The sequence below is a fragment of the Pseudophryne corroboree genome, chromosome 4, assembly GCF_028390025.1.
Source record: "Pseudophryne corroboree isolate aPseCor3 chromosome 4, aPseCor3.hap2, whole genome shotgun sequence".
NCBI classification, from domain to species: domain Eukaryota; kingdom Metazoa; phylum Chordata; class Amphibia; order Anura; family Myobatrachidae; genus Pseudophryne; species Pseudophryne corroboree.
In genome coordinates this window covers 63,291,378-63,311,149 of record NC_086447.1, presented here as the reverse complement: position 1 = coordinate 63,311,149, position 19,772 = coordinate 63,291,378, and the positions used below count along the sequence as shown (strand labels likewise).

The window sequence follows — 19,772 nt, the reverse complement described above, 5'->3', positions numbered from 1 at the left end:
ACTAATTACTTGACATTCAAGCCCAAATCCATCCTCCATAGGTTCACAATGTGTTTAAAGATGTCTGTCCTTCTTAATCAATTAGTTTTGCTGTATCGTGTTATTTGTTCTTTTATGAAACTACTGCTTTTATAGTTCATTTCCCAGTGAAATTAAAACTCTGTTTCATAATTACCATATACTTGACATCAGTGTTTGGAGAATGTCAGTAGGTATGATATGGTAACTGCTGGTTAAATAAGGAAACACAGTATCCACAGAATATAATCTACCACTGAGCTACATCACATTTAATAGAATGATCAATTATTTTTCATAATTGGTGTTAATTCTTGCCCATTACTGTAGAGTGCATTCATGCATTTGTTGGTCTTGGGCTCTTCTGAAGAGGTTACATACAGATAAGTAAGACTCTATATTTTGCAAAACATGGTGATGCCGGGGATTGAACCCGGGGCCTCTTACATGAAAAGCATGCCCTCTACCACTGAGCTACATCCCCTTTGAGTTGGTGTGTTTTGATACCGAGCGATTGCTGTTCTGCATAGCACTCAAGTTCTACTACTTCCACTGTTCTAAAGTTAAACTCAGAGCACGGAGCAAATATAACAATTATACCTTGCTGTATAGATTTCAAGGATACTGTAGGTATCATATAATAACTTTTATTTCAATGAGGAAACACAGATTCTGGGGAATATAATCTACCACTGAGCAACATCACATTTTATAGACTGGTCAATAATTTTTCATAGTTTGATTGAAACTTTTCCAATTTCTCTAGAGTATTTTAATGCATTTGTTGATCTGGAGAGGTTACATAGAGTTAAGAAAGAATCTACATTTTGCAAAACATGGAGATGCCGGGGATTGAACCCGGGGCCTCATTCATGCAAAGCATGCGCTCTACCACTGAGTTACATCCCCTTTGAGTTGGTGTGTTTTGATACCGAGCGATTGCTGTTCTGCATAGTACTCAAGTTCTACTACTTCCACTGTTCTAAGGTTAAACTCAGAGCACGGAGCAAACATAACAATTATACCTTGCTGTATAGATTTCAAGGATACTGTAGGTATCATATGATAACTTTTATTTCAATGAGGAAACACAGATTCTGGGGAATATAATCTACCACTGAGCAACATCACATTTTATAGACTGGTCAATAATTTTTCATAGTTTGATTGAAACTATTCTAATTTCTCTAGAGTATTTTAATGCATTTGTTGATCTGGAGAGGTTACATAGAGTTAAGAAAGAATCTACATTTTGCAAAACATGGAGATGCCGGGGATTGAACCCGGGGCCTCATACATGCGAAGCATGCGCTCTACCACTGAGCTACATCCCCTGTGAAAAAATGTAGTACTCATTCGATTGCAGCTTTGCATTGTACTCAAGTTCTACTATTTTCTAGTGTTCTAAGGGTCATCTCAGAGTATAAAGCAATAAAAACCATTACACTTTGCCAGAGTTCAAGGACACCATAGTTTCCACAGCTGATGAGGATGCAAGTAGATGATCATTCCACACTTTAAATTGCTGTTAGACTTCTTCACCGGAGTCTGGGTTATCATCAGAATCCCCTACCTTATGTAATGAATGGCATGGATATTGATCAAGTATTGCCAAGTAGAGGACAGTCTTACATTCTGTTTTATCAGCAGTGTCAGAACTTGGAAGAAGGGCCCATAGGATACAGGCTATGACTGCCTCCTGGGCATTGCTGACTAAGGCTTCACCAGGTATTTTGTACAGAGTTGATGTGTTTATCTTTTCATGCATTGATTGATCACTAATTACTTGACATTCAAGCCCAAATCCATCCTCCATAGGTTCACAATGTGTTTAAAGATGTCTGTCCTTCTTAATCAATTAGTTTTGCTGTATCGTGTGATTTGTTCTTTTATGAAACTACTGCTTTTATAGTTCATTTCCCAGTGAAATTAAAACTCTGTTTCATAATTACCATATACTTGACATCAGTGTTTGGAGAATGTCAGTAGGTATGATATGGTAACTGCTGGTTAAATAAGGAAACACAGTATCCGCAGAATATAATCTACCACTGAGCTACATCACATTTAATAGAATGATCAATTATTTTTCATAATTGGTGTTAATTCTTGCCCATTACTGTAGAGTGCATTCATGCATTTGTTGGTCTTGGGCTCTTCTGAAGAGGTTACATACAGATAAGTAAGAATCTATATTTTGCAAAACATGGAGATGCTGGGTATTGAACCCGGGGCCTCATACATGCGAAGCATGCGCTCTACCACTGAGCTACATCCCCTGTGAAAAAATGTGGTACTCATTCGATTGCAGCTTTGCATTGTACTCAAGTTCTACTATTTTCTAGTGTTCTAAGGGTCATCTCAGAGTATAAAGCAATAAAAACCATTACACTTTGCCAGAGTTCAAGGACACCATAGTTTCCACAGCTGATGAGGATGCAAGTAGATGATCATTCCACACTTTAAATTGCTGTTAGACTTCTTCACCGGAGTCTGGGTTTTCATCAGAATCCCCTACCTTATGTAATGAATGGCATGGATATTGATCAAGTATTGCCAAGTAGAGGACAGTCTTACATTCTGTTTTATCAGCAGTGTCAGAACTTGGAAGAAGGGCACATAGGATGCAGGCTATGACTGCCTCCTGGGCATTGCTGACTAAGGCTTCACCAGGTATTTTGTACAGAGTTGATGTGTTTATCTTTTCATGCATTGATTGATCACTAATTACTTGACATTCAAGCCCAAATCCATCCTCCATAGGTTCACAATGTGTTTAAAGATGTCTGTCCTTCTTAATCAATTAGTTTTGCTGTATCGTGTGATTTGTTCTTTTATGAATCTACTGCTTTTATAGTTCATTTCCCAGTGAAATTAAAACTCTGTTTCATAATTACCATATACTTGACATCAGTGTTTGGAGAATGTCAGTAGGTATGATATGGTAACTGCTGGTTAAATAAGGAAACACAGTATCCACAGAATATAATCTACCACTGAGCTACATCACATTTAATAGAATGATCAATTATTTTTCATAATTGGTGTTAATTCTTGCCCATTACTGTAGAGTGCATTCATGCATTTGTTGGTCTTGGGCTCTTCTGAAGAGGTTACATACAGATAAGTAAGAATCTATATTTTGCAAAACATGGAGATGCTGGATATTGAACCCGGGGCCTCATACATGCAAAGCATGCGCTCTACCACTGAGCTACATCCCCTGTGAAAAAGTGTGGTACTCATTCGATTGCAGCTTTGCATTGTACTCAAGTTCTACTATTTTCTAGTGTTCTAAGGGTCATCTCAGAGTATAAAGCAATAAAAACCATTACACTTTGCCAGAGTTCAAGGACACCATAGTTTCCACAGCTGATGAGGATGCAAGTAGATGATCATTCCACACTTTAAATTGCTGTTAGACTTCTTCACCGGAGTCTGGGTTATCATCAGAATCCCCTACCTTATGTAATGAATGGCATGGATATTGATCAAGTATTGCCAAGTAGAGGACAGTCTTACATTCTGTTTTATCAGCAGTGTCAGAACTTGGAAGAAGGGCACATAGGATACAGGCTATGACTGCCTCCTGGGCATTGCTGACTAAGGCTTCACCAGGTATTTTGTACAGAGTTGATATGTGTTTATCTTTTCATGCATTGATTGATCACTAATTACTTGACATTCAAGCCCAAATCCATCCTCCATAGGTTCACAATGTGTTTAAAGATGTCTGTCCTTCTTAATCAATTAGTTTTGCTGTATCGTGTGATTTGTTCTTTTATGAAACTACTGCTTTTATAGTTCATTTCCCAGTGAAATTAAAACTCTGTTTCATAATTACCATATACTTGACATCAGTGTTTGGAGAATGTCAGTAGGTATGATATGGTAACTGCTGGTTAAATAAGGAAACACAGTATCCACAGAATATAATCTACCACTGAGCTACATCACATTTAATAGAATGATCAATTATTTTTCATAATTGGTGTTAATTCTTGCCCATTACTGTAGAGTGCATTCATGCATTTGTTGGTCTTGGGCTCTTCTGAAGAGGTTACATACAGATAAGTAAGAATCTATATATTGCAAAACATGGAGATGCTGGGTATTGAACCTGGGGCCTCATACATGTAAAGCATGTGCTCTACCACTGAGCTACTTCCCCTTTGAGTTGGTGTGTATTGATACCGAGCGATTGCTGTTCTGCATAGTACTCAAGTTCTACTACTTCCACTGTTCTAAGGTTAAACTCAGAGCACGGAGCAAAGATAACAATTATACCTTGCTGTATATATTTCAAGGAAACTGTAGGTAGCATATGATAACTTTTATTTTAATGACGAAACACAGATTCTGGGGAATATAATCTACCACTGAGCAACATCACATTTTATAGACTGGTCAATAATTTTTCATAGTTTGATTGAAACTTTTCCAATTTCTCTAGAGTATTTTAATGCATTTGTTGATCTGGAGAGGTTACATAGAGTTAAGAAAGAATCTACATTTTGCAAAACATGAAGATGCTGGGGATTGAACCCGGGGCCTCATACATGCAAAGCATGCGCTCTACCACTAAGCTACATCCCCTGTGAAAAAATAGGGTACTCATTCGATTGCAGCTTTGCATTGTACTCAAGTTCTACTATTTTCTAGTGTTCTAAGGGTCATCTCAGAGTATAAAGCAATAAAAACCATTACACTTTGCCAGAGTTCAAGGACACCATAATTTCCACAGCTGATGAGGATGCAAGTAGATGATCATTCCACACTTTAAATTGCTGTTAGACTTCTTCACCGGAGTCTGGGTTATCATCAGAATCCCCTACCTTATGTAATGAATGGCATGGATATTGATCAAGTATTGCCAAGTAGAGGACAGTCTTACATTCTGTTTTATCAGCAGTGTCAGAACTTGGAAGAAGGGCACATATGGTGCAGGCTATGACTGTCTCCTGGGCATTGCTGACTAAGGCTTCACCAGGTATTTTGTACAGAGTTGATATGTGTTTATCTTTTCATGCATTGATTGATCACTAATTACTTGACATTCAAGCCCAAATCCATCCTTCATAGGTTCACAATGTGTTTAAAGATGTCTGTCCTTCTTAATCAATTAGTTTTGCTGTATCGTGTGATTTGTTCTTTTATGAAACTACTGCTTTTATAGTTCATTTCCCAGTGAAATTAAAACTCTGTTTCATAATTACCATATACTTGACATCAGTGTTTAGAGAATGTCAGTAGGTATGATATGGTAACTGCTGGTTAAATAAGGAAACACAGTATCCACAGAATATAATCTACCACTGAGCTACATCACATTTAATAGAATGATCAATTATTTTTCATAATTGGTGTTAATTCTTGCCCATTACTGTAGAGTGCATTCATGCATTTGTTGGTCTTGGGATCTTCTGAAGAGGTTACATACAGATAAGTAAGAATCTATATTTTGCAAAACATGGAGATGCCGGGGATTGAACCCGGGGCTTCATACATGCAAAGCATGCACTCTACCACTGAGCTATATCCCCTTTGAGTTGGTGTGTTTTGATACCGAGCGATTGCTGTTCTGCATAGTACTCAAGTTCTACTACTTCCACTGTTCTAAGGTTAAACTCAGAGCACGGAGCAAAGATAACTATTATACCTTGCTGTATAGATTTCAAGGATACTGTAGGTATCATATGATAACTTTTATTTCAATGAGGTAACACAGATTCTGGGGAATATAATCTACCACTGAGCAACATCACATTTTATAGACTGGTCAATAATTTTTCATAGTTTGATTGAAACTTTTCCAATTTCTCTAGAGTATTTTAATGCATTTGTTGATCTGGAGAGGTTACATAGAGTTAAGAAAGAATCTACATTTAGCAAAACATGGAGATGCCGGGGATTGAACCCGGGGCCTCATACATGTGAAGCATGCGCTCTACCACTGAGCTACATCCCCTGTGAAAAAGTGTGGTACTCATTCGATTGCAGCTTTGCATTGTACTCAAGTTCTACTATTTTCTAGTGTTCTAAGGGTCATCTCAGAGTATAAAGCAATAAAAACCATTACACTTTGCCAGAGTTCAAGGACACCATAGTTTCCACAGCTGATGAGGATGCAAGTAGATGATCATACCACACTTTAAATTGCTGTTAGACTTCTTCACCGGAGTCTGGGTTATCATTAGAATCCCCTACCTTATGTAATGAATGGCATGGATATTGATCAAGTATTGCCAAGTAGAGGACAGTCTTACATTCTATTTTATCAGCAGTGTCAGAACTTGGAAGAAGGGCACATAGGATACAGGCTATGACTGCCTCCTGGGCATTGCTGACTAAGGCTTCACCAGGTATTTTGTACAGAGTTGATATGTGTTTATCTTTTCATGCATTGATTGATCACTAATTACTTGACATTCAAGCCCAAATCCATCCTCCATAGGTTCACAATGTGTTTAAAGATGTCTGTCCTTCTTAATCAATTAGTTTTGCTGTATCGTGTGATTTGTTCTTTTATGAAACTACTGCTTTTATAGTTCATTTCCCAGTGAAATTAAAACTCTGTTTCATAATTACCATATACTTGACATCAGTGTTTGGAGAATGTCAGTAGGTATGATATGGTAACTGCTGGTTAAATAAGGAAACACAGTATCCACAGAATATAATCTACCACTGAGCTACATCACATTTAATAGAATGATCAATTATTTTTCATAATTGGTGTTAATTCTTGCCCATTACTGTAGAGTGCATTCATGCATTTGTTGTGTTAAAGCGTATAATATATATCCTATATTAAACACTCTAAAAGGTTAATGAACACAGTACGCAATTGGCGTATGGAATACCGTAAGAGTACGCACGTAGCGTACAAATGCTTAGCCGTGGACGAGACGCACAAGCGGCACGTTCGCTCACGGCTTAAAGCGTAAAGGCAAGCACGCTATAGGCTGCCGACTAACGTAATGATACGCTATCAGCGTAATGGACGCTCGAGACCACGAGGAGATCACGAGCGGCGCTGACGCTCACAGAGTTAAACCTTTGTAACAATATCATAACAATGTACTTAAATTGTAAACCTTTGTGCAGTGATAAGGTGTAAATGCAACACAGTGTAACCTTGTTAGTTTAAAAGCTGTATGAGCGATTCTTACGCTCTGAGAACCCTTTAGCAATATAATAAACACTCAAATACCGGTCTAAGGGTCTAACACCTTTTAAGGGAATGAATGAACGTTCAATCGCAAAAGAATACACAATACAAGTTATACACTACCAAACTAACATAAAATACCTAACCGAGTTACTACACGTAAAAATACAACAAAGACACAATTACATTTAAAGGGGGAAGGAGAGAGAGAATGGCTTACAACAAAATACGAGATAAATATGGCTGCAGAGAACTTACGCACAAGGGGAACAATCGCAAGCGCCTTTCTAGATATCCAGCTGCCGATTATCAGTGATGAGAACCGTTGAAAAGAGTAGAGAGCTGGCCCAGGTCGGCTTGTCTTTATATACACTTACACACAGTACAGTACAATTGTCCCTACATTCTTATTGTTCATTGGACACAGGAATCCGTCTCCGCATTATAACAAAAGGTCATAGGTTGGTTCATACAGGTGGGCTGTGACTATTTCAAACTGCTCAAGTGGGAGGGAAACTCAGGTTTCCCGCCGCATGGATAATAAAGTGCAAATATAGTAAATGTCCATAAACTTCTTATGTCCATAACTATACGCACGAGCGAGTAATCCGCTTCAAACCAACACCGGAATATTGCTAATTATATTCTCTTCCGATGGATACTAAACACCACTGTGTAACCCCTGTCTGACCCTTCGTATCAAACAAAGAGGAATCTCTTTGTCCCCGAACATGCTATATTAACTAAACTTTCAGATTCTATCAAAGGGACCATAATCTACAAAATACATTATATGACTAAAATATGTTACGATTGAGTCGCCCGCTAGACGCACACAAACTCTACCGTAAATGCGCATACCGTGCGCCTGCGAGTGCACGCGACCGCAAGTATACGCACGCACGGGAGAGCTCATGCTCGTGCAGCGGGCACACGCATGAGGTGCATATATGGCAATGTGCAGCGTGATATTTTTCTGACTTTGACAGTCCACCCTTTGGCAGTCACCAATAACTGCCACTTCCTAAAACAGTTCAAAAAGAGAAAAATATATGTCATGTATAATACATTTCTATGATTGGGTAGGGGAGAAGAGAAGAAGGTGGGAAAACGGTATGACCTAGTGAGATAGTAGAAGCATGTGTGTATGAATCCATGTTTGGGGGGTCATGTATCATCGTGCCGTACGTGTTTTAAATCAAGCTTCGAGGTATTGCGAAGTATACATTTAAATTCCTTCTTATCCCGTGGTACGGGTCTGTGGATGGGCTGTCAAACTTTACCGAGCTCTTTTCGGCTTTTGGTTACAACAAAATGGGGGAGCACATTTTAGTTGATGATACATGAATAGGGGGATATGTGAGTGCTGATATCTGTGCCTATATTCCCTATCGACTATGTGTGTCATTACCTGAAGGTTGTAGAGATGAAGATAAGAAGCAAGTATGGTAAATGCAGTTGTAAACTATGTGAGTTTAATATACATTTGCCGATTGAGGTCTTGTCTTGTGTCTTGTTTTGTCTTGTCTCGATGTACATGTTGACTGTAGTCTCCCGATGCTTTTGCTATAAACGGTGTGCAAAAAGCTTTTTCAATGTCCAGAGACTTACAAAAAGTGTTGGGCTAGCGTAAAATTAAAGGTACTAGGGATATGGGGGGTCTATGGCATAGTCCATCAGTTGTCTGTGTAAAAGGTTGTCAAATTATTCTTCCAAGCGGATGTCTTTGTACCTTGGAGAAAAACAAAGGAGAAACGGGTGAAAGAAACGGACTGTGGAATCACATTTTCATCACAACATTGTCTCAATGGTTGGGTCGTAAATCAAATCAGTCGTTGTTATTACAGTATCTTCACTTCTTAAACTCATCACTCGGGCGCTACGTTTACACTTTGTTAAACCCCGAACGCATCTAAATATCAGACCGACCAATATGATGACACCCAGAATACACAAAAGAAATTTGCCTACATCCATGATAATTCCTTGAGCCCATTCTCCTAAACCAGAGAACCAATTTCGCGGGTTCAACCATAGAACCCAACCGGTCAGCTCATTACCCACAGCAGCGAGGGTGAGATTGTGTCTCTTGCGGAACTCCCACTTTAATTGGAGAATGTCGTCCATCTTTTGGTCTATGACCTCGGCCGGGTCCTCGGTGCTGTTTGTAATATACGTGCAGCACTTTATTCCATACTGAGTCGCTAGTGTGACACAATATCCACCCGTCACTGCCGTGAGATAATTAAGAACCATCCTATGCTGAACCAGTTCTATTTTATAAGCTTGGAGCTCCCTTCCGGTATACCTGAATGTGTCATCATACATTTCAGTGTTATTGTCTAATAAATTTGCAAGCGCAGATATATATTTATAATTTATCACTCCTCTGGCGTTACGAGTGACATCCAACGCGATTAGGAATTGAATCCCGGTGGATTCATGGATCAGGTCAGAGGCCGGATGCTCTGTTCTTTCTGTCAGGTGCCGTTTAACGATGTGCTCGTAATGAGTGTGAGTATAAGGAGCTTGGGCACTGCGGTGAATATCCTTCATTTTAGTGTGGGATACGGTCATTACCTCAGGCAGTACTTTTCCAATATAACATAACCCTTCTGAGTTTGGGGCAAGCCACTTATACGCCTTCCTCCCGCATATGAAGTATCCATCATCGGGGAGAACATATGGGACGGAATAGGACATTACCATATTACAAATTTTCCATATGAAATCTCCTAGCTCTAATTCTCCCATCTGTTTAGTACACGTATCTGTTTGTACGATATGTGCACAGTATCCTGGTGATACTTCTCCAACTCTCATGATCCTACTTCCTAGGGTATACCTATATCGGAAATATTTTCCACTACCGGCTATGTGGCGTATAAGTTCTGTATCTGTTGGCATTCTATTGGCTCTGTATGAAAAGGTCATGGTTTGGTTATTCCATGACACTTCCCAATTTCCCGGCTTTCGGGGATTGGAAATGTTAAAACATACTAGGGATCTATCCACATGATATTGGTGGAGCTTCAAACTAGGAGGACTGGAGATATTAAACCTCCTGTCCACCGGCCTCCCACCACTTAGCTCAAGTACCTCCTCTATAGTTAAAGGGAATGGCACTAATCCTGATTTGCTATGGCCTTGAGGTACTTGAGAGCATACCCAACAATCTGTCTGATTTAACACTTTACCCACTAAGGAGTGATAGTCACTCAATGGATGCCGGTCCATGTGGATATTAAAACTGGACTGACATTTCTTGATGCACCCATCCTCAACTATACTGTCACAGTGTCTACAGATACAGTTCTCTTCAGCTAACAATCCTTCACAATGTCTATAAATAACATGGCTGCTGGATCGTTTCCGGTACTCGCCTTTGCTCGGTGATTGTGTTGCTATTGGAAATTTACACCTCCGTCTTGGTCATCAGAAACCCTTCTGGATCCTTTCTCGACCTCACTGGTACTCTCACCGAAACAGACTGCTCTGGTCAACATCATGGTCAACAGGAAAATCCATATCACAGTCTCTTGGGGCAAGTCCATCTTACAGGAGGAGAAAAGGAGAAATTTGTAATGGGGGTTCAGAAAAACAGTTTGAGGGGGAGAGAAACTTGTTACGATAATTAGTTCTCTAGTCTTGTTGTTCTTCTTGTTCTGCTGTCATCTCAAAGGTACTGTCTCTCAGTCTTCTAAACATTCTGGTGATACAATATTTCTTCTAGCTCAGCGCTCTTTCTGTAAGGAGAATAAATCTTGCATTACCATTCATCCAACTGATGTGTGACATACCATCTATAACGTTATGAGAGCATGAGAAAGAAGAGAGAGAGAAAAAACCAACAACAAGGGAGAGAGAACCGTTCATATATATATATGCGTCACATAAGTCAACAATAAACAACAACAGAAAAAAACATTTTTCAAACATTTTTCCAAGAGATAAAAAAAAAAAATTGTCAGTTCTTCCGTTCATCATCAGGCTGTCACACCTGCATGTCCAATGGTATCTTTGCGCAGTCCCTCCCACCAGCATTTCCAAACTCCACCCTTTGTATCTGGCCAGGATACATTGATGCGGGTAGGTCATGCTGGGGTTTAGTAGACTTCTGCAAAGACCAAGTAGCTATGTAATGTTTGAGTCCTGCAGATGACCGTCAGAGATGGGGAGAAAAAAAAACATTTTACAGATACTTTACAAATTTTTTACCCCGGTCATTCCTGTGTCTTCAGGGAATGACCTCCCAATTTATTAACCGTTACCTCAGGCTTATCATCAGTCCTAATGATCACCTTTCCTGACTACATATCATGGGTGTGGCCCAAGATTCTTCCTATGTGATCCCTGATTATAATTTGGTGTGTCATAACTTTGCTCATATTCATGTCTAGGGGGTCTGACTTTATGTGGGCTGTTACAGTTGCTGGCATAATGCCCTTCTCTTTTACAAAGATAACAAACCCTTGGATTCCTCCATGTGCCAGTGGCCTGGGGTTTCGGTCGATCTGATGCCTCCTCTAATGCTTGGATGCTCATCACCATCAACCGCTCTCCCTGTGCTTCCCTGGTTCTTTGGATATTACGGTCATGCTCGATAGCGGACTCTCTTAATGCAGCCACCGAGATACCTCTCCAGTGAGGTAGAGAGGTTTGTACCCTGATTCTTAGTGTGTCTTTTAAGCCGTCCATTAATACGGACACAGCTACTTCTCTGTGGTGTACATTAGTTTTAATGTCATCTATACCCGTGTACCTAGCCATATCCTGCAGAGCCCGGTGAAAATACTCTGGTGTGGATTCACCTTCTTTTTGTTTTATTGTAAAGATTTTATTCCACTTTACCACTGCAGGGAAATATTCTCCTAACTGTAAGTTGATTCTCTTTACATTATCCTGATTATACTCGTCTGTTAGTGGTATTTCTTCATCTAGTTTACAGTCAGCGATAAATTTCACTAAGTCGACATCGGGGGGTAAACATGCCCTCAAAACTGTCCTCCAATCTTTGTTATTTGGCTCTGCAGAATTTCCTAGCTCTCTAATATACTTTTGACATGCAACTAAGTCTTTCCTAGGGTCAGGAAATTCAGACAAAATTGTTCTTAATTCTGTTCGGGAAAAGGGGCAGTGCATGGCGATGTTCCTGACAGGAGTGACTCCTGAAGTGTCAGTTTTCCCATTTGGTACTGCAATTACCCTGACAGGATTAAGTCCAATAACGTCATTCTGAGTTGGTTCTACAATATGAGGTACATTTGTTTGTGCGTGATGTATAACACCATACGTACCTGTGGACACAACCTCACCTGACCCTCCGTTAGGGGGTTTGATTACTGCCTTTACCGATTTGGTCGCGTCCACCTGGATGTCTTGTAGGATGGCTTCTGGAAGAGGTACCGACATCGTGCTGGGCCCACTTTCTTGCTGGTGATCCTGAGGGAAGTTTAACATGGGGTGCAACTTGCATGGGTTAATAGTTGTACATTTAACAGTATTACGATTATTCTTGTTACATTTATTACAAGTATCCTTATCATCTATAATACAGTTGCTAAGTGCATTTTTATCATTCACCAGTGTGCCATTCTCTGCAGCCATAATCCTCCCCATTACCATGTCTCTCCTCCCAAGATGAGAGTCAGATATGTAAGTTAAATTTCTTTGCATTTCACTTTCCTGTTGCCATAACTGTAAACAATCATAATGTCTAATTCGTTGCTTCCCGGATTTTATGAGACAGATCCTTTGCCTTATATTATGCAATACCTCTGAGTCAAAACTACCTATCCCAGGAAATGGTGCTTTATCCCCCACAGTCATTCGTGTCCATTCGTCACAAAAGGTCTCAGTGTGGGGACCATACTTCCCCCACATTACTAACCGAGCAGACCCTCGGGGTCTGTAAGCCTCTTCAGTCTGAACCCTGACTGCTAAACGTCCCTGTGTTGTGCACTTGGCTGCCATTGTGGACCTTTTTAACACAGAAAAACTTCCTAAAATGCACCAAACACAGAAGTCTACGGTGGAAGTTTTTCAAGCTCTTCCACCAGCTTCTTCTGCTCCGAGTACAACGAATCCGCCCCTTTTTAGCAGACCCACGTAATCGTTGCAGGCCCTACCAGACCTTCATTTTTTACACAAATCACGCTTGCATGTGCTCCCTACAACATGCATGAGGGCTTTTTAATATACGACCTCATATCACGTTGCGTTATTGGTTACACATACAACCGTGCGGTCCAATCGTACCACTTATAGACACTTGTTGCCTATAAATTGTAGGATCATTGGAGTCTCCCTACTGTGCTCCAAAACAGCCAGAGCGTAATACAACGAAAACTTTATCACACTCCGTCGCACGTTTTCACCTAGACCGTGCTCATCACGTATTCACCTTGACCGTGATTCACCAAGACTTACTTCACCAAGATTTCACCAAGACTTCACCAAGATTTCACCAAGACTTCACCAAGAGGAGTTCAATACACTCATACCGTTTTCAACCCACTATCATTCTATAGTTTTCTGATCAGAAAAAAATCATTTCCTGTAATCTGATAGCTCTCCCCAGAGGCATTACAGTAAAGTAAGGTATTTAAACTAAGTTTTGGAAACTGAAATCAATTTGTGCTATTATCGCGTGGCTATACTATACCGCCCCCACTAGAACAATGCTATTGTGCGATTTGAGTTTCGGTGGGCGTATCCGTACGCTCCGTTGCGTAATATACGCTCCGTGTGTCGACCCTTGCGTTGCGTACGCCCTGCCCTTGTAAGGACCCGTGTACGCAGACCAAGTACGTCCACAGTAACACACTACACGTTTATCAATGTGAATGATCTTTAACAGTAATCATTCACTGACACCACACCAGACTTCCTTGTATTTTAGGCAAGCCGTGCGCGTGTATTACAAATTACTCCTTAACGTATTAATATTAACTTTTAACTACCAATAGCAACAAATCTTTCTCAGCACGTTATCAATTGTGAAATGGCAAACAGGAAGGTGATATGTGAAAATACACAAATGAAAAGAGATACAGTTGTGTGTGTGCGTGCGTGTGTACGCAAAACAGAAATAAACAGTTTTTTTTTTTTTAAAGACAATAACGTACTGTTCCTACCTTCCGGTTCCGGATTCCTTCAGCACTCCTTACTAAGCGAAGCAGACGCTTATCTGGTCAGCACTACGAGGAATATTACCTCCCGCCTTTTGCTGACCGATAATGTCTGCTGAAATTACCTAGTGCAGATATGTGAAGAGCGGGCGAGTCCCCAATTGTTAAAGCGTATAATATATATCCTATATTAAACACTCTAAAAGGTTAATGAACACAGTACGCAATTGGCGTATGGAATACCGTAAGAGTACGCACGTAGCGTACAAATGCTTAGCCGTGGATGAGATGCACAAGCGGCACGTTCGCTCATGGCTTAAAGCGTAAAGGCAAGCACGCTATAGGCTGCCGACTAACGTAATGATACGCTATCAGCGTAACGGACGCTCGAGACCACGAGGAGATCACGAGCGGCGCTGACGGTCACAGAGTTAAACCTTTGTAACAATATCATAAACAATGTACTTAAATTGTAAACCTTTGTGCAGTGATAAGGTGTAAATGCAACACAGTGTAACCTTGTTAGTTTAAAAGCTGTATGAGCGATTCTTACGCTCTGAGAACCCTTTAGCAATATAATAAACACTCAAATACCGGTCTAAGGGTCTAACACCTTTTGAGGGAATGAATGAACGTTCAATCGCAAAAGAATACACAATACAAGTTATACACTACCAAACTAACATAAAATACCTAATCGAGTTACTACACGTTAAAATACAACAAAGACACAATTACATTTAAAGGGGGAAGGAGAGAGAGAATGGCTTACAACAAAATAGGAGATAAATATGGCTGCAGAGAACTTACGCACAAGGGGAACAATCGCAAGCGCCTTTCTGGATATCCAGCTCCCGATTATCAGTGATGAGAACCGTTGAAAAGAGTAGAGAGCTGGCCCAGGTCGGCTTGTCTTTATATACACTTACACACAGTACAGTACAATGGTCCCTACATTCTTATTGTTCATTGGACACAGGAATCCGTCTCCGCATTATAACAAAAGGTCATAGGTTGGTTCATACAGGTGGGCTGTGACTATTTCAAACTGCTCAAGTGGGAGGGAAACTCAGGTTTCCCGCCGCATGGATAATAAAGTGCAAATATAGTAAATGTCCATAAACTTCTTATGTCCATAACTATACGCACGAGCGAGTAATCTGCTTCAAACCAACACCGGAATATTGCTAATTATATTCTCTTCCGATGGATACTAAACACCACTGTGTAACCCCTGTCTGAAACTTCGTATCAAACAAAGAGGAATCTCTTTGTCCCCGAACATGCTATATTAACTAAACTTTCAGATTCTATCAAAGGGACCATAATCTACAAAATACATTATATGACTAAAATATGTTACGATTGAGTCGCCCGCTAGACGCACACAAACTCTACCGTAAATGCGCATACCGTGCGCCTGCAAGTGCACGCGACCACGAGTATACGCACGCACGGGAGAGCTCATGCTCGTGCAGCGGGCACACGCATGAGGTGCATATATGGCAATGTGCAGCGTGATATTTTTCTGACTTTGACAGTTGGTCTTGGGCTCTTCTGAAGAGGTTACATACAGATAAGATAGAATCTATATTTTGCAAAACATGGAGATGCCGGGGACTGAACCCGGGGCCTCATACATGCAAAGCATGCGCTCTACCACTGAGCTACATCCCCTTTGAGTTGGTGTGCTTTGATACCGAGCGATTGCCGTTCTGCATAGTACTCAAGTTCTACTACTTCCACTGTTCTAAGGTTAAACTCAGAGCACGGAGCAAAGATAACAATTATACCTTGCTGTATAGATTTCAAGGATACTGTAGGTATCATATGATAACTTTTATTTCAATGAGGAAACACAGATTCTGGGGAATATAATCTACCACTGAGCAACATCACATTTTATAGACTGGTCAATAATTTTTCAAAGTTTGATTGAAACTTTTCCAATTTCTCTAGAGTATTTTAATGCATTTGTTGATCTGGAGAGGTTACATAGAGTTAAGAAAGAATCTACATTTTGCAAAACATGGAGATGCCGCGGATTGAACACGGGGCCTCATACATGCGAAGCATGCGCTCTACCACTGAGCTACATCCCCTGTGAAAAAATGTGGTACTCATTCGATTGCAGCTTTGCATTGTACTCAAGTTCTACTATTTTCTAGTGTTCTAAGGGTCATCTCAGAGTAGAAAGCAATAAAAACCATTACACTTTGCCAGAGTTCAAGGACACCATAGTTTCCACAGCTGATGAGGATGCAAGTAGATGATCATTCCACACTTTAAATTGCTGTTAGACTTCTTCACCGGAGTCTGGGTTATCATCAGAATCCCCTACCTTAAGTAATGAATGGCATGGATATTGATCAAGTATTGCCAAGTAGAGGACAGTCTTACATTCTGTTTTATCAGCAGTGTCAGAACTTGGATGAAGGGCACATAGGATACAGGCTATGACTGCCTCCTGGGCATTGCTGACTAAGGCTTCACCAGGTATTTTGTACAGAGTTGATACGTGTTTATCTTTTCATGCATTGATTGATCACTAATTACTTGACATTCAAGCCCAAATCCATCCTCCATAGGTTCACTAAGTGTTTAAAGATGTCTGTCCTTCTTAATCAATTAGTTTTGCTGTATCGTGTGATTTGTTCTTTTATGAAACTACTGCTTTTATAGTTCATTTCCCAGTGAAATTAAAACTCTGTTTCATAATTACCATATACCATATACTTGACATCAGTGTTTGGAGAATGTCAGTAGGTATGATATGGTAACTGCTGGTTAAATAAGGAAACACAGTATCCACAGAATATAATCTACCACTGAGCTACATCACATTTAATAGAATGATCAATTATTTTTCATAATTGGTGTTAATTCTTGCCCATTACTGTAGAGTGCATTCATGCATTTGTTGGTCTTGGGCTCTTCTGAAGAGGTTACATACAGATAAGTAAGAATCTATATTTTGCAAAACATGGAGATGTTGGGGATTGAACCCAGGGCCTCATACATGCAAAGCATGCGCTCTACCACTGAGCTACATCCCCTTTGAGTTGGTGTGTTTTAATACCGAGCGATTGCCGTTCTGCATAGTACTCAAGTTCTACTACTTCCACTGTTCTAAGGTTAAACTCAGAGCACGGAGCAAAGATAACAATTATACCTTGCTGTATAGATTTCAAGGATACTGTAGGTATCATATGATAACTTTTATTTCAATGAGGAAGCACAGATTCTGGGGAATATAATCTACCACTGAGCAACATCACATTTTATAGACTGGTCAATAATTTTTTATAGTTTGATTGAAACTTTTCCAATTTCTCTAGAGTATTTTAATGCATTTGTTGATCTGGAGAGGTTACATAGAGTTAAGAAAGAATCTACATTTTGCAAAACATGGAGATGCCGGGGATTGAACTCGGAGCCTCATACATGCGAAGCATGCGCTCTACCACTGAACTACATCCCCTGTGAAAATGTGTGGTACTCATTCGATTGCAGCTTTGCATTGTACTCAAGTTCTACTATTTTCTAGTGTTCTAAGGGTCATCTCAGAGTATAAAGCAATAAAAACCATTACACTTTGCCAGAGTTCAAGGACACCATAGTTTCCACAGCTGATGAGGATGCAAGTAGATGATCATTCCACACTTTAAATTGCTGTTAGACTTCTTCACCGGAGTCTGGGTTATCATCAGAATCCCCTACCTTATGTAATGAATGGCATGGATATTGATCAAGTATTGCCAAGTAGAGGACAATCTTACATTCTGTTTTATCAGCAGTGTCAGAACTTGGAAGAAGGGCACATAGGATACAGGCTATGACTGCCTCCTGGGCATTGCTGACTAAGGCTTCACCAGGTATTTTGTACAGAGTTGATACGTGTTTATCTTTTCATGCATTGATTGATCACTAATTACTTGACATTCAAGCCCAAATCCATCCTCCATAGGTTCACAATGTGTTTAAAGATGTCTGTCCTTCTTAATCAATTAGTTTTGCTGTATCGTGTGATTTGTTCTTTTATGAAACTACTGCTTTTATAGTTCATTTCCCAGTGAAATTAAAACTCTGTTTCATAATTACCATATACTTGACATCAGTGTTTGGAGAATGTCAGTAGGTATGATATGGTAACTGCTGGTTAAATAAGGAAACACAGTATCCACAGAATATAATCTACCACTGAGCTACATCACATTTAATAGAATGATCAATTATTTTTCATAATTGGTGTTAATTCTTGCCCATTACTGTAGAGTGCATTCATGCATTTGTTGGTCTTGGGCTCTTCTGAAGAGGTTACATACAGATAAGTAAGAATCTATATTTTGCAAAACATGGAGATGCTGGGGATTGAACCCGGGGACTCATACATGCAAAGCATGCGCTCTACCACTGAGTAACATCCCCTTTGAGTTGGTGTGTTTTGATACCGAGCGATTGCTGTTCTGCATAGTACTCAAGTTCTACTACTTCCACTGTTCTAAGGTTAAACTCAGAGCACGGAGCAAAGATAACAATTATACCTTGCTGTATAGATTTCAAGGATACTGTAGGTATCATATGATAACTTTTATTTCAATGACGAAACACAGATTCTGGGGAATATAATCTACCACTGAGCAACATCACATTTTATAGACTGGTCAATAATTTTTCATAGTTTGTTTGAAACTTTTCCAATTTCTCTAGAGTATTTTAATGCATTTGTTGATCTGGAGAGGTTACATAGAGTTAAGAAAGAATCTACATTTTGCAAAACATGGAGATGCTGGGGATTGAACCCGGGGCCTCATACATGCAAAGTATGTGCTCTACTACTGAGCTACATCCCCTGTAAAAAAGTGTGGCACTCATTCGATTGCAGCTTTGCATTGTACTCAAGTTCTACTATTTTCTAGTGTTCTAAGGGTCATCTCAGAGTATAAAGCAATAAAAACCATTACACTTTGCCAGAGTTCAAGGACACCATAGTTTCCACAGCTGATGAGGATGCAAGTAGATGATCATTCCACACTTTAAATTGCTGTTAGACTTCTTCACCGGAATCTGGGTTATCATCAGAATCCCCTACCTTATGTAATGAATGGCATGGATATTGATCAAGTATTGCCAAGTAGAGGACAGTCTTACATTCTGTTTTATCAGCAGTGTCAGAACTTGGAAGAAGGCCCATAGGATACAGGCTATGACTGCCTCCTGGGCATTGCTGACTAAGGCTTCACCAGGTATTTTGTACAGAGTTGATATGTGTTTATCTTTTCATGCATTGATTGATCACTAATTACTTGACATTCAAGCCCAAATCCATCCTCCATAGGTTCACAATGTGTTTAAAGATGTCTGTCCTTCTTAATCAATTAGTTTTGCTGTATCGTGTGATTTGTTCTTTTATGAAACTACTGCTTTTATAGTTCATTTCCCAGTGAAATTAA

The 19,772-nt window shown here is 39.9% G+C and overlaps 13 non-coding genes across 13 annotated transcripts; all 13 read right to left on the bottom strand.

Moving 5' to 3' along the window:
- Nucleotides 1-430: 430 nt before the first annotated feature.
- TRNAE-UUC (transfer RNA glutamic acid (anticodon UUC)) lies at nucleotides 431-502 on the bottom strand. The gene has a single exon. It is a non-coding gene; the product is annotated as a tRNA-Glu (tRNA).
- A 353-nt stretch (nucleotides 503-855) lies between these two features.
- On the bottom strand, nucleotides 856-927 carry TRNAA-UGC (transfer RNA alanine (anticodon UGC)). The gene has a single exon. It is a non-coding gene; the product is annotated as a tRNA-Ala (tRNA).
- Nucleotides 928-1,280: 353 nt separating this feature from the next.
- TRNAA-CGC (transfer RNA alanine (anticodon CGC)) lies at nucleotides 1,281-1,352 on the bottom strand. The gene has a single exon. It is a non-coding gene; the product is annotated as a tRNA-Ala (tRNA).
- An 873-nt stretch (nucleotides 1,353-2,225) lies between these two features.
- Nucleotides 2,226-2,297, bottom strand: TRNAA-CGC (transfer RNA alanine (anticodon CGC)). The gene has a single exon. It is a non-coding gene; the product is annotated as a tRNA-Ala (tRNA).
- An 873-nt stretch (nucleotides 2,298-3,170) lies between these two features.
- Nucleotides 3,171-3,242, bottom strand: TRNAA-UGC (transfer RNA alanine (anticodon UGC)). Its single transcript has one exon. It is a non-coding gene; the product is annotated as a tRNA-Ala (tRNA).
- A 1,300-nt stretch (nucleotides 3,243-4,542) lies between these two features.
- TRNAA-UGC (transfer RNA alanine (anticodon UGC)) lies at nucleotides 4,543-4,614 on the bottom strand. Its single transcript has one exon. It is a non-coding gene; the product is annotated as a tRNA-Ala (tRNA).
- Nucleotides 4,615-5,489: 875 nt separating this feature from the next.
- Nucleotides 5,490-5,561, bottom strand: TRNAA-UGC (transfer RNA alanine (anticodon UGC)). The gene has a single exon. It is a non-coding gene; the product is annotated as a tRNA-Ala (tRNA).
- Nucleotides 5,562-5,914: 353 nt separating this feature from the next.
- On the bottom strand, nucleotides 5,915-5,986 carry TRNAV-CAC (transfer RNA valine (anticodon CAC)). Its single transcript has one exon. It is a non-coding gene; the product is annotated as a tRNA-Val (tRNA).
- A 9,938-nt stretch (nucleotides 5,987-15,924) lies between these two features.
- TRNAA-UGC (transfer RNA alanine (anticodon UGC)) lies at nucleotides 15,925-15,996 on the bottom strand. The gene has a single exon. It is a non-coding gene; the product is annotated as a tRNA-Ala (tRNA).
- Nucleotides 15,997-16,349: 353 nt separating this feature from the next.
- On the bottom strand, nucleotides 16,350-16,421 carry TRNAA-CGC (transfer RNA alanine (anticodon CGC)). Its single transcript has one exon. It is a non-coding gene; the product is annotated as a tRNA-Ala (tRNA).
- An 882-nt stretch (nucleotides 16,422-17,303) lies between these two features.
- TRNAA-UGC (transfer RNA alanine (anticodon UGC)) lies at nucleotides 17,304-17,375 on the bottom strand. Its single transcript has one exon. It is a non-coding gene; the product is annotated as a tRNA-Ala (tRNA).
- Nucleotides 17,376-17,728: 353 nt separating this feature from the next.
- Nucleotides 17,729-17,800, bottom strand: TRNAA-CGC (transfer RNA alanine (anticodon CGC)). Its single transcript has one exon. It is a non-coding gene; the product is annotated as a tRNA-Ala (tRNA).
- A 1,300-nt stretch (nucleotides 17,801-19,100) lies between these two features.
- On the bottom strand, nucleotides 19,101-19,172 carry TRNAA-UGC (transfer RNA alanine (anticodon UGC)). The gene has a single exon. It is a non-coding gene; the product is annotated as a tRNA-Ala (tRNA).
- Nucleotides 19,173-19,772: the final 600 nt, after the last annotated feature.